The sequence below is a fragment of the Panthera uncia genome, chromosome B4 (assembly GCF_023721935.1).
Source record: "Panthera uncia isolate 11264 chromosome B4, Puncia_PCG_1.0, whole genome shotgun sequence".
Lineage (NCBI taxonomy): Eukaryota > Metazoa > Chordata > Mammalia > Carnivora > Felidae > Panthera > Panthera uncia.
The window spans coordinates 117,646,667-117,659,632 of NC_064809.1; the positions used below are offsets into that span (position 1 = coordinate 117,646,667).

Consider the following 12,966-nt stretch of genomic DNA (forward strand, 5'->3'; position numbering starts at 1 on the left):
AAGTTAACCAAAACATTTGTATGTAATTGAAGAATCACTAAATTCTAATCCTAAAACCAATACTGGACTGTATGTTAACTAGCTAGAATTTAAATAAAAATTTGGAAGGAAAAATAAATAAAGTTAACTAAAACATATTAAGTGAAAAAAGCAAACTTCAGAATATTGTGTGCCAATATCCTAAATGTTTTACATGTATTAACTGATTTATATCCACACAACTAAAAGACAGATGTTGTTATTATTCCCATTGTCTAACATTTGCATTAACATAGAAAAAAATGCATGCAAAAATACATCATTCACCTCTGAATTATTTGAAGAGTCAAAATTATCGTGTATTCAAGGAAAAACAAAGACAATAAATTACAAGGGAAGAAAACACAGGTTTATTCAGATTGTGAAGTGACTTATAACATGTCAAGAAGCTTAGTCTTTATTCTGTAGGCAACCTGGATCTAAGAGCATTATCGGACAGATATCTTGTATCAGAAAGATACAAGATCAGTGTTTTAGAATGAGAGTTCTTGTGACATTTGGAAGGTGAACAGAGTACACAAATTAGTGGCAGAGAGTTAGGCTAGTATGTCTAGGGAAGGAGCAAAGAAATCTGAACTAATGGAGATATAGTAGTGGATATAAAAGAGGGAGGAAATTCAAATAGATATGTCTAAAATAAAACTTATGGGAGAAAGTATGCGTATGATACGATAAGAGAAAAATAATGAAGTTTCTACCGTGAATGCAATGCATGATGATGAGATATTTCCATTATAGAGAACTGCAAGGGCAGTGGTGTATTTTGGGGAAACCCAAGTTTCAGTTAAAGTTAACTAGAACACTATGTTGCTCAGGAATACCTCCAGCAAAGTAGGGAAAAGAAATAAGAAAATACTGTAAATTAACTCCATCTATTTCTAAAAATGTCCTGTATGTTATGAGACCTTATAAATGGTTAATAAGGAAGATACTGGTATTTATAACTGAAATAAGATTCAGGGTCTACAGATTCCATGTACCTATACCATCCTCAGTTCCCCATTATCAGAAAAAAAAAAAATTATGATAGCATGAAAAAAAATCTTTAGTGCATGTCTGCTTTCCTAAACAGAATGGATGTGAATGCAATCTTTTTTTTTAAAGCAAGGAGGTTTAGCATGGGGATTTAGTATATATATAAATATATTTGACTGTACCTATTGACAGAGCCTATACGCACATACCCAGAGCACATGCACACATATTTGAAACACTATAAATAAGCCAGACCCAAAGCTTCCAACTAAAAACATATTTTAAATAATAAAACTTGATGTTTAAAAGCTCAAGCTTTGTGCTAATGTTCTACTTCATTCCAACATTTTGCACTGTGCTCCCCTTGTTTCTCAATAATAATCCTCAAATTTAAAGAGGGCCTATATTAATATAAATCTGTTTTACAAAGTGCAAGAGTTTCTAAGCAATTGTAAATGCTTGTTACATTCTTATTTCAAAAAAAAAGGGCAATGTATAGATCTTTGGTGTTAGTCTAATTCCCCCAAAAATGGCAATGTATAGATCTTTGGTGTTAGTCTAATGTGCAGTCAATTCCTTCTCCTATATCTACTTGTCAATATTTTAAATTCTGTATGTGGAGATTCTTGCCCAGGATGAATGTTCTGAGACAATCTGAGATCCCTATTTACCAAAGGTTTAATTTCCTTTGTTAAGTATCTGTACAAATGCAAAAAAAAAAAAAAAAAAAAAAAAAAAATTGGATTAGTAGGTTTTAAAACAAACATAAAATAGGTTTCCTAGAGAATTTTCAAATAACCAGGACATTGTTTAGTCAGAATGTTTTATTCCCTGAGCTTTCACATATTAAAGAAGATTATTCCTAAATAAACTATAAGCCTGAATTTCTTGGGCCAATATATTCACAAGTATAGTAAATAAGATCTAGGCACAGCTACTCCACAAATTGATCATTACGCCCTCTACCAACCTATGGGAAATATCCACTAGTAACATAAGACTGTTACAGCTTTCCTTGATTTTCATATATGAACCCTGACACTTGAAATCACTCCAGGGCTCCAGAATGCCTCAGGGACGGTGTCAAAGTATGTAGGAATAGTCTTCTATTGCATCAGATAATTTCATGCAATGCAAAACAAAGTCCCTCTTCTTTGAAATTTGTATCTGAATAGTTTGTTTCCATTTTTGGATGAACTGCAAAGACGTACACATGCTTTTGAGTGTAGTACTATAAGTTAAGTTCTTATCCCTATAGTGATGATGTAAGTTTATTATCATGAGCTTCTATTATCATTAGAAGTGTCTCATGTGGACCAAATGGATCTAGAATAATGTGAATATACATGTAAATTTAAAGGTTTTAATAGCCACAATAAAAAAGCAAAAAGAGTGAAATTAGTTTTAATATATTTGATTTAATCTACTATATCCAAAATACTATCATTTAAACACATAATCAATATAAAATTATTGAGGTATTTTTAAATTCCTTCTGGTAATGTTTTCAACATCAGTGTTTATTTTATATTTATGGCACATTGCAATTAGGACTAGCCATATTACAAGTGCTTGATAGCCACATGTGGAAATTTTAAGATTAACTCTGATAATTTAAAATGCTTTCTAAAAGTAACTGAAAACACTGACTTTGTGATAAATAAATGCCTATTTGATTCAGTCACAGAAAATGTAACAATTTCTCATCTTGTAAGTAAAGCTATGCAATAGACCTACTACCTAGTCACAATGGAGACCATAAATGCACATTTTACATAAGTGAGTTTACATAGGGAACACTATAGCTAAAATTACACTAACCAAATATTTTCTAATGAATAATATGCACCCTGAATCACTTGATGCAAATTGCAATAACATAGTCACACAGCAAACCAGAACTGGCCAACTGTGAGCAGAAATAACTCCTTGAGTTATAATCACACAATTTATGATCTCTCTACTATATATATAGTATATGCCACAAGACAGTATTTTAGAATATAAGAATCTGTAACCATACAGAGAACCACAGAGTTAAGAAAATATGAGAAGAAAACTAGAACATCTATTTCAACACAGCTTCAACTTTGTCACTGGGTCTCAGAGTATAAAACATTATTCTCCCACCCTCATCTTCTCTTCTATGAGTATAATTCTTGAAAAATAAACCAACTCACAGGCAGATTAATCTTTCACTATTATGCAAACACTGATTTTGGTAGAAATTGTTCTTATTCTCATTCTCTTCTTAGGTAACAATATTTCCAAAGATACTGTGTTAGGCAGAACAATGGTATCCCAAAGATATCTACACCTTAATCCCTGGAGTATGTGAGTATGTTATGTTTCATGGCAAGGAGGATTTCAGGTTGCAGATGGAACTGTTAATCAGCTGACCTTATCCTGAATTTTTTTCCCCTTAAAAAACAGCATTGACAAGAACCACTAAAATAATGAGAGGTAATTCTTGTCGTACTGATGAATTTTATGGCCTCTCTGGTAGGGTTTCACCATTTGGTATGACCTTTGCTGTTGGATTCTCATGGATATCTTTTTGCCACATTAAAAGAAGCTTTTGTTCTTTCAGTAATGAACAAAAAGACAATGAATAACATAATGGGTAGGGGTGCCTGGGTGGCTCAGTCAGTTGAGCATCTGACTTCAGCTCAGGTCATGATCTCACAGCTCATGGGTTCGAGCCCTGTGTCAGGCTCTGTGCTGACAGCTTGGAGCCTGGAGCTACGGATTCTTGTCTCCCTCTCTCTCTGCCCCTAACCCACTCGCGTTCTGTCTCTGTCTCTCTCAAAAATGAATAAACATTAAAAACAATTTTTTTAACATAATGGATAAAAACAGATTCATGATTAAAACTGTCAAAGTTCAAATGCTCGTTCCATCTCTAACTGCATGACCTTGGTAAGATTATGTAACCATGCTGTGCCTCAGTTTCCTTATCTATAAAATGAACATACCAGTACTAGCTACTTCATAGGGTTTTTAGGAAGGTTACATTAGACAGTCCATGTAAAGTGCTTACTCAGTGCATGACACAGAGTAATCGTCATTATTTCTATAAAGAGTAATCCAGAATACTCTTATGGTTTGTTAAATTTATTTAGGATATAATCCAGGATGATTATATAGGCTTTCCCTTTTAATACATTAACATATTTATTCCTGGTAAAAATCATCTTTACACTCCTAGAATTAAATTTGTCTCCCTATGGTATATATATATATATATTTAACATGATACTGGATTGCTATTTGTAATTTAGGATTTTGCATCCTCATTCATATGTAAAATTGGTCTCCAGTTTTCTTATCTCATTTCAATTTGATATGAGAGTTAGGTAAACTGAAGAGTTTTCTGTCTTTTTCTAATCAACCAACAGAAACTAAATTGTCTGTTACCTGAAAATTTAAAAGAACACACATGTAAAATAATCTAGTACTAGCACTTCTGTAGAGTAAATCCTTAAAATTTCCAATGTGTTCAATGGTTACTGATCTATCAATACAGTCAACCTTGACATGCATCAATTCCATAATTGACATTTTTTAAGAAGTTAATTATTTCCACTTATGTTTTCTTACTGAATAAAAACTACATATTTTTATATTTTTTATCTTCTATATTTGCAATTCTACCACCATTTTCATTCCTAATGTTCTGTATTATTTTTTCTTTCATATGCCTAGGTGGGTCTATTTTATTGTCATATTCAAAGATACAGTTAACTTGATTTTTTAAATTTTTTTAATGTTTATTTATTTTTGAGAGAGAGACAGAGAGCATGAGCAGGAGAAGGGCAGAGAGAGAGGGAGACACAGAATCGGAAACAGACTCCAGGCTTTGAGCTGTCAGCACAGAGCCTGATGTGGGGCTCAACCTCATGAGCTGCGAGATCATGACTTGAGCTGAAGTTGGGCACTTAACCAACTAAGCCACCCAGGCACCCCCAGTTAACTTGATTTTTATCAAACACCTACCAGATGAGTTATTTATTCATGTACTTGTTTACTAACATATTACCTTCTGTTCTTAACTATAACAATTCATCATACAATTATAACAATTATATTGTTGTATTCTTTCTTCTAGCTCTTTAGTTGAATGCTTATTTTATTCTTTCCTATTTGAAAGCAAAAGCATAACAGGCTATCACTTTTCTACTGAGTAAGGTTTTGTCCATATCACTTAGGTTTTGACAAGTCATATTTTAATTTCAATTATTATATATATACTTTATAAAATTCACTTTTGATTTCCTTTTCACCCTGAAAATTAGTGCTTGCTTTTAAATTTATAAGTGCTTAAATTTGTTGTCTCTTAATGATGTGTTTATAGTTTTACCACATTATAGTCAGAGAGAATAATTATTCAACTTCAAATTTATTTAGATGTTCTTTAAAAACGAGTATGTAATTTTCTTCTGTTACATAAGCACTAAAAAGTATATTCTCTGTTCTTAAAGGTGAGATGTATATTTTTAAAACTACTAATTGCATAATTCATACCATCTATACCCTTAGCTTTTCTACTTCATCATCATAATCTAAGAAATGTTACCATACACAGTATATCACTGTGGTTGAACTTTTTTTTTCCACATTTCACTGAAAAGTTTTTACTGATGTTTTATATAGAAATAGTAATTTATTTGCCAAGAAGGATGATCCCATCATCCCATCATACTTCTGCTGGAACCAGTGCACGGCCTCCTCTTTGCTGATTCTATGTTTGGCCCCAACACAGCCTGTCCTGAGCTTCTAGTCTGTGATGCTGAAACCTGGCCTACTCAGCACCACAAAGAAGTCCAGGCCATAGATACCAATTCTTGAGTCATATTTGATCCCCAGAGACATGAGCTCCTGGATCCCAAAACCAAAGTTTCCAATACTGAAGAAGTTACTTTTTCTTAACGCCAACTCCCTCACCCTTAGACCTTTCTCCAGGATTTCTTCTGCCTTAGCCCCACAGACTATGAAGGATGGCAATCTTTTCATTTCTCCTGATGCCAAGGGACCTAACAGTGCATCTAGGTTTGGAAAACACAGCGGTCTGTCTTGTAAACAGCTCCAGCACCTTAGCCACCAGGATCAGTCTCTCTCCACTCTCCCCCACACAGATGTTGAGGCAAAGCTTGCAGATGCAAAGTTCCTGCAAGAGGTTATCCTTTTCATCTTGACCCTGCACCATGGTGGAGAACAGGAAGAGAAAGTCTGTGATTGAACTGTAACCAAATTTTCTTTGTATTTCTAAATTTGCTTCATAAGTTTTGTTACGTTTTTCAGTTAAGCAAAAGAATGATGTATCATCTTTATGGATTACATATTTTATTACCAAAAAATTACAGTTTAATGTTATATAATGCTCTTCATCTTGAATTTTGTTAGCTATTAATATTGCTCCCTAAGCATTCTCTTTCTTTTCATTTAACTGGTATAGTGTTGGCTATCCATTTTTTTCCTTCTATTTCTGTCATTTTATCTTGGCCACATCTCTTAAAAACAGTCATAACTGCAGTTGGCTTTTTTTGGTATAAAATCTGAAAAGCTTTGTCTTTTAATGTGTTCACATTTGGTATTATTCCTGTGACTGAATTTTACCTAGTCATTATTATCCTTTCCTGTTCTTTGTACTCTTTCTTTAGTTTTTGTAATCAAGCTTTTTTCATTTCTTTATTCCTTTCTCAAAACTTTTCCTTAACATTTTATTTCTATTATTAGTCCTTTTGTTTTTACAAATACATTAAACCTGTATTTCTTATTGATGTCAAGAATTAGGTTATAACTATATTCATCCTTAACAAAGCATAATTTGCATCTTTCTCTTCTTACTTTGACCCTAAAGTCTTGATCAAATAATGTGGAACTTTAATGCTACAGTATTATTTCCTCTTTATGACATTTCAGAAACATTTCTTAATAATTGTGTTATAAGTGACACCCATATTATCAACAGTGATTTAGGTTCACTGGTTTCACTGCAAGTACAGTTTCTTACAGATTCAGTAAGGTTATATGATATATGGTTGATATCTTTTGCAGCATTTATCCATTCATCTATCCATGGTCATTTGAGCTGCTTTAATCATTTGGCTATTATAAGTAATGCTGCAATAAACACAGCGGTGTATATATCTTTTCAAATTAGTGTTTTCATATTCTTTGGGTAAATAACCAGTAGTGGCATCACTGGATCGTATACTTCTATTTTTAATTTTTTTAGGAACCTCCACACTGTTTTCCACAGTGGCTGCACCAGTTTTCATTCCCATCAACAACAGTACATAAAGGTCACTTTTTCTCTACATCCTCACCAACACTTGTTGTTTCTTGTGTTGTTCATGTTAGCCATTTTGACAGATGTGAGGTGATACGACATTGTAGTTTTGATCTGCATTTCCCTGATGATGAGCGATGCTGAGCATCTTTTCATGTGTCTGTTGGCCATTTCAATGGCCATTTCTCTGGAGAAATTTCTGTTTGTGTTTTCTGCCCATTTTTAATTAGATTATTTGGGGGGGGTTGGTGTTAGGCTGTATCAGTGCTTTAAATATTTGAGCAAATAAGCCTTTATTGGATATGTCAGTTTCAAATTTTTTCCCAGTTTTAATCCTCTTGATTGTTTCCTTTGCTGTAGAAGCTTTTTACTTTGATGTAGTCCCAATAGTTTATTTTTGCTTTTGTTTCCCTTGCCTCAAGAGACATATCTAGAAATATGTTGCTATGGCCAATGTCAGAAAAATTACTGCCTGTGCTCTCTTCTAGAATTTTTATTGTTTCATGTCTCACATTTAGGTCTTGAATTCATTTTGAGTTTATTTTTCTGTATGGTGTAAGAAAGTGATAGAAAGTGATCCAGTTTCATTAGTTTGCATGTAGCTGTCCAGTTTTCCCAGCACAATTTGTTGAAGAGACTTTTTCCCACTGCATATTTTTGTCTTGTTGAAGATTAACTGACCACCTAATCATGATTTTAGGATTTTCTATTCTGTTCTACTGATCTATGTGTCTATTTTTGTGCCAGTACCATACTGCTTTGATCACTACAGCTTTGTAGTATATCTTAAAATCTGGGATTGTGATTTCTCCAGCTTTGCTTTTATTTTTCAAGATTGCTTTGGCTTTTCGGGGTCTTTTGTGGCTCCATATCCACTTTAGGATTGTTTGTTCTAGTTCTGTGAAAAATGCTGTTGGGGTTTTGATAGGGATTGCATTAAATATGTAGACTGCTTAATCCTATGGAACAAGAAGCTGCCACTTAGTAGGGCCTAGTATAGGGGTTTTCTTTTCTACTCCCTCCCCTCAATATAAAAATATAGATTAAAAAATACCACTTATCTTGGGAGTTATTCTTATAAACTCTTTCTTTTCTCTAAAATTTATCTTAAGTCCCCTAGTAACTTGAAAGTCCCATCTTCATGCTATAGCATTTATTTTAAATGTATAACTTCAAAGTAAACCAAATTCTCTATCATCTAACTCAAATTTTCAATACACAAAAGACATCAATAATTCTAGGTTTTTATAAATAGGTATTTTTGTCTTCCCTTTTTTATGGTTATTTATTTTGAAAGAGACAGAGACAGTGTGAGTGGGGGATGGGCAGAGAGAGAAGGAGAGAGATGATCCCAAGCAGGCTCTGTGCTGCCAGCACAGAGCCCTGCACCAGGCTTGAACTCACAAAACCCTGAGATCATGACCTGAGCCAAAACCAGGAGTCAGACGCTTCACTGACTGAGCCACTCCTTTGTCTTCCTTTTTAAATCCTTACAAAATAGTGGAAGCATTTTACAATCCTAAGCAGAAATATCCTAATTATGTTAAGTGACTCAAGGGATAGAATTCAGTTTGTATGAATAGATTAAATGTGTTTGATTGCTCTTTTTCAGTGAAGACTGTGTTGTCAAGTTCAAAACTGATAGCTTTATTTGCTTTTGACAAATACATATGGGGAAAATTCTTCTTAGCTAGCTCAATATACTCTAAATCAGCCACAAATATAAATACTAGATCAAGTTCCCCACAACTAAAAGAAATAAAAAACACCTGATAAAAATCCAATCAAAATTAAACAGTACAAAAGATCTGATAATATGCTCTTCCGTTCTAGTTCTTTTTTGTTTGACTTTCCATAAAAATCTGTACTAATGAAACATCTACATTTTCACTCTAAGCATAAATTTTAGTTTTCCATGACAACAACCACATATTCTGACTGAGTAGCTGCTTTCCACCTCTACATTTTCCAGCTCCAGAAACTAGTCCCGTATGGAACTGAACTGGATTTTTTTATCTTGATCACCCCAGGAATCATCAGAATACAGAAAACTAGTATGTTAGCTTGGTTTTCAGTGTTAGAAACAGAGAAAACAAGTTGAGGAAAGTCTCAACAATAACATGTTCAGGGAATTCTTATCTAAAATATCTATTCAGAAGATTAGATGCCTTTTTCTGGCATTTAACCGCCTTTGGTTCAACTTTTCCAAATTAAGTTTTCTGCCTTCACCCTACCCCCACTTGATACCACGATGAAATCAGGACATAAGTAAAACATCCCAAGTATTAATATATCTACTATTCCATCCCACAAAACTAGTTACACTAAACAAGGAGGAGATACTAAAAATCTAAATAAGGAATTTTTTTAACCTTCAGAATTTAGAAGAACATTGTATCATGATATCCTTGGATCAATATTTAAGCAAAAACTATTCAGTAAGTTGAAAGGGGTGAAACGCTCTTTCTAAAGAGGTCACAAGGAAGTAAATAATAGGATCAATGACAATATTAATAATGCACTATTTCTTATAACAACACATGTTACTAAAACAGACAGGGTAAAAGGTATACCAGTCCTTCAGAGAGAAAATCTTTTGCAAGACCATGTGACATATTTATTCAGCCTGTATCAAGGAATATAGTAGTGGTTTTCAAACTGTGTTCTTCAGAATCTCTCAGGGATCTCAGTAAAAGAGGCTCACATCCTGGGGTATTATTCTTCATTCACATTGCCATCTTCTTCATTCACTTATGCATACAATAAATACTAAATAAACTGCCTATTCCATGCATATACTGTGGTTAACCAGTACCTTCTAAGATCACACCTGTGAATACAAAAGAAATAATCCCTGCCCTCAGGTAGCTCAATCAAGAAGTCAAACATCAAGAGGGGCACCTGGGTGGCTCAGTTTGTTAAGTGTCTGACACTCAGTTTCAGCTCAGGTCATGATCTCACAGTTTTGTGGGTTCGAGCCCCACACTGGGTTCTGCATTGGCAGTGTGGAGCCTGCTTGGGAATCCCTCTCTCTCTGTCCCTCCCCTCCTCACATTCTCACTGTCTCTCTCAAAATAAAAACCTTAAAAAATTAAAAAAAAATTCAAACATCAAGCAAATAATCAAATAATTAATGGCCATAGAAACAAACTCTATAAAAGGGAGATCTACAAAAGCATATTACACAAAGTTTTTGGTGAGTTTTAAACATCTTATGAGTTTTCTCTTTGAATTTAGGTAAATAAAGGATTATCGACTCCCAAGACACCTAAATAATAAAAGATAACCTGGCATTTCTGGTGGCAATTACCAAATCTAAACTCTGATGCCCGACTTTATCATGACCCTCATTCAAAAGAACTACAGATACAATCATTAAAATATTGTAAGTATCTCTATGTACCAGATACTATGTTAGATGCTTTTGGACTACAAAGTAATATTCACTTAAGAAATATCTCAAAATATTTTACTGAATGTCTGATATACTAGGCATTGGAGATTGTTTCCATACAAGAATGAGTTTCCAGCATTTTTCAGAAAATTTATTATTTTTCTGAATTCCAAATCCCCCATCCCCCCCAAAAAAAATCAGTCAAGAAATAGAGAAAATCAGAACTAGGAAAAGTATTACAATCTGCTGTGAGAATTAAAGCTTAACAACATGGAGACATCACTGGTTAAAGGAATATACACACATCAAGGTAGCAGCAAGAGTAGGAAGTGCTGACACAACACAAGGAGTAGAGGGTTCAGGTCAACATTGCTAAGAACCAGGGCAGGCAAACATAAAAGAAAGATGGTCATGATTTAATTAATTGGTCAGTCTTATTTGTCGCTGTCATCAAGTTATGTGTCTGTTCATGGCCCCGTCTGCTGCTAAAAGTGAACCACTCTTGAAAATAAAATAAATATTAACGTGTTTATATGCATAATATAATTTATACAAATCCTATGAGTTTTGGAAGCAAAGTAAGTCCTTACATTAGCCATTTGCCACATGATTCTGTGTGGTCTCAGTTTTACTAGGTAGGAAGTCTGAATGTCATGTTATTTGAAAAAACCCACTAACTATTCACTGGTGTTTTCTAGGGTTTGAATATTCATTGGAGGCTGCAGTTCTTTATTGATACTACTAAACTTAACATTTTTCATATAGTATACAAAATTTTAGATATTCATAATAATGAATACAGGATATAAAGACTGCTAGAAATATTTTAAGAACAGCTTATGATTTAAGAATTCCCAAGAATTTCTAGGAATTATGATTTCTTGTTCCTGAATCCCCAAGGTTAATATTTATTGGGATTTCCTCTTTGGAGTTTAGAAGAGGAACACAAACATGGACACCAAAAAAGTGTCATAGGTGTTATGATAAAATTCTATTTCGTATACAGTTGAAAACACAAAAGACAAAAAACATAGGACCAATCAGCCTGTCAAAAGTCTGGAGAAGGTTTCATAAAAAAGGACATGAGTGCTTAAGTGTTTTTTGTCCTAAAGACAAAAACAAAACAAAACAAAACAAAACAAAACAAAACAAAACTATTTTCCAGGTAGAGTAGAGGGAGGTATAAGGTTGCTGACATACATACATAGGGAAGACTCTGTGAGAAGGCTGGGGTCATGAAAGTCAAGAATCTTAAATAGTCTACTGATATGATCAAATTTATGTACTAGAAAGAAAGAGTTCTCTGGAGGACACACGGAGAATGGCTTCAAAACTATGTGTGATGGGACTGGTAGAGCAATAAGACTACCACAATAGTTAGGCACATTCACTAAACACAACCATACATATGGTCAAAAACCCATTCATATCTGACCAGTGTAGAGTGAAACCTGTAAGAGAAACTGAAAATAGAGGTATTGTTATAAACTGTAAAATAACAACAAATACAATTTTTAGAGAGAGAATGATTATGTTGATCTCTTTCCTAGTTTCATATAATCACTTAAGAAAATCAATGTTTAAAAAAATCCTTTATATAATAAATCAAATTTCTTTAAAGCAATTCTTTAGAGCAATTTCTTTAAAAAGAGATATCTAGTTACCCTGTCACTGACCCTCCTAAAGAATCTAAGGACACCTTATTCATTTTCTAAGTCTTGTCACTCTTCTAACCCAGATTAACTCATAATTAAAAATATGGAATCAATAGAATTATTTTTAGTTGCCTATAAGTACCTAATTGTTCTCATTGCTATTTTTCTTTCAGATTCAGGAAAAGCAATTTATTAGATGAACATCTATGAATCATAATCAGGCTAAAAGCTCTTATGCCTCCCACCCGCCCCCAAATCATCTCATTCTGTTGATAGTGTTATGCAGATTTTGTAAACAATTAAATCTGTTCACATGCAAACAATTTTGGTTTAATCATGAACAACAATAAAGGGGTTCATACACTTTCATATTCTTCATGCTCTACCCATGATCCTTTTAAAAGCATACTAATATATCTTATTATGTATTCCAAAGCTGTTATACCTAAGTGAATGTTCTTTTCAAAATTCTTTTGACATGCTCCTGGAGCAGTTCCAGAAATAAATATTAACACTTTTGGGGAATTTTACTGCACCCTTTTAAGTAGCCAAATAGGAAGCTGGTGGAGGAGTGAAGCCAAAGATTAAAATAAATGCACTATTCATTTTTA

The 12,966-nt window shown here is 33.5% G+C and overlaps 1 pseudogene; it reads right to left on the reverse strand.

The window, feature by feature from the left end:
* Positions 1–5,634: 5,634 nt before the first annotated feature.
* Positions 5,635–6,220, reverse strand: LOC125919905 (60S ribosomal protein L11-like; annotated as a pseudogene).
* Positions 6,221–12,966: the final 6,746 nt, after the last annotated feature.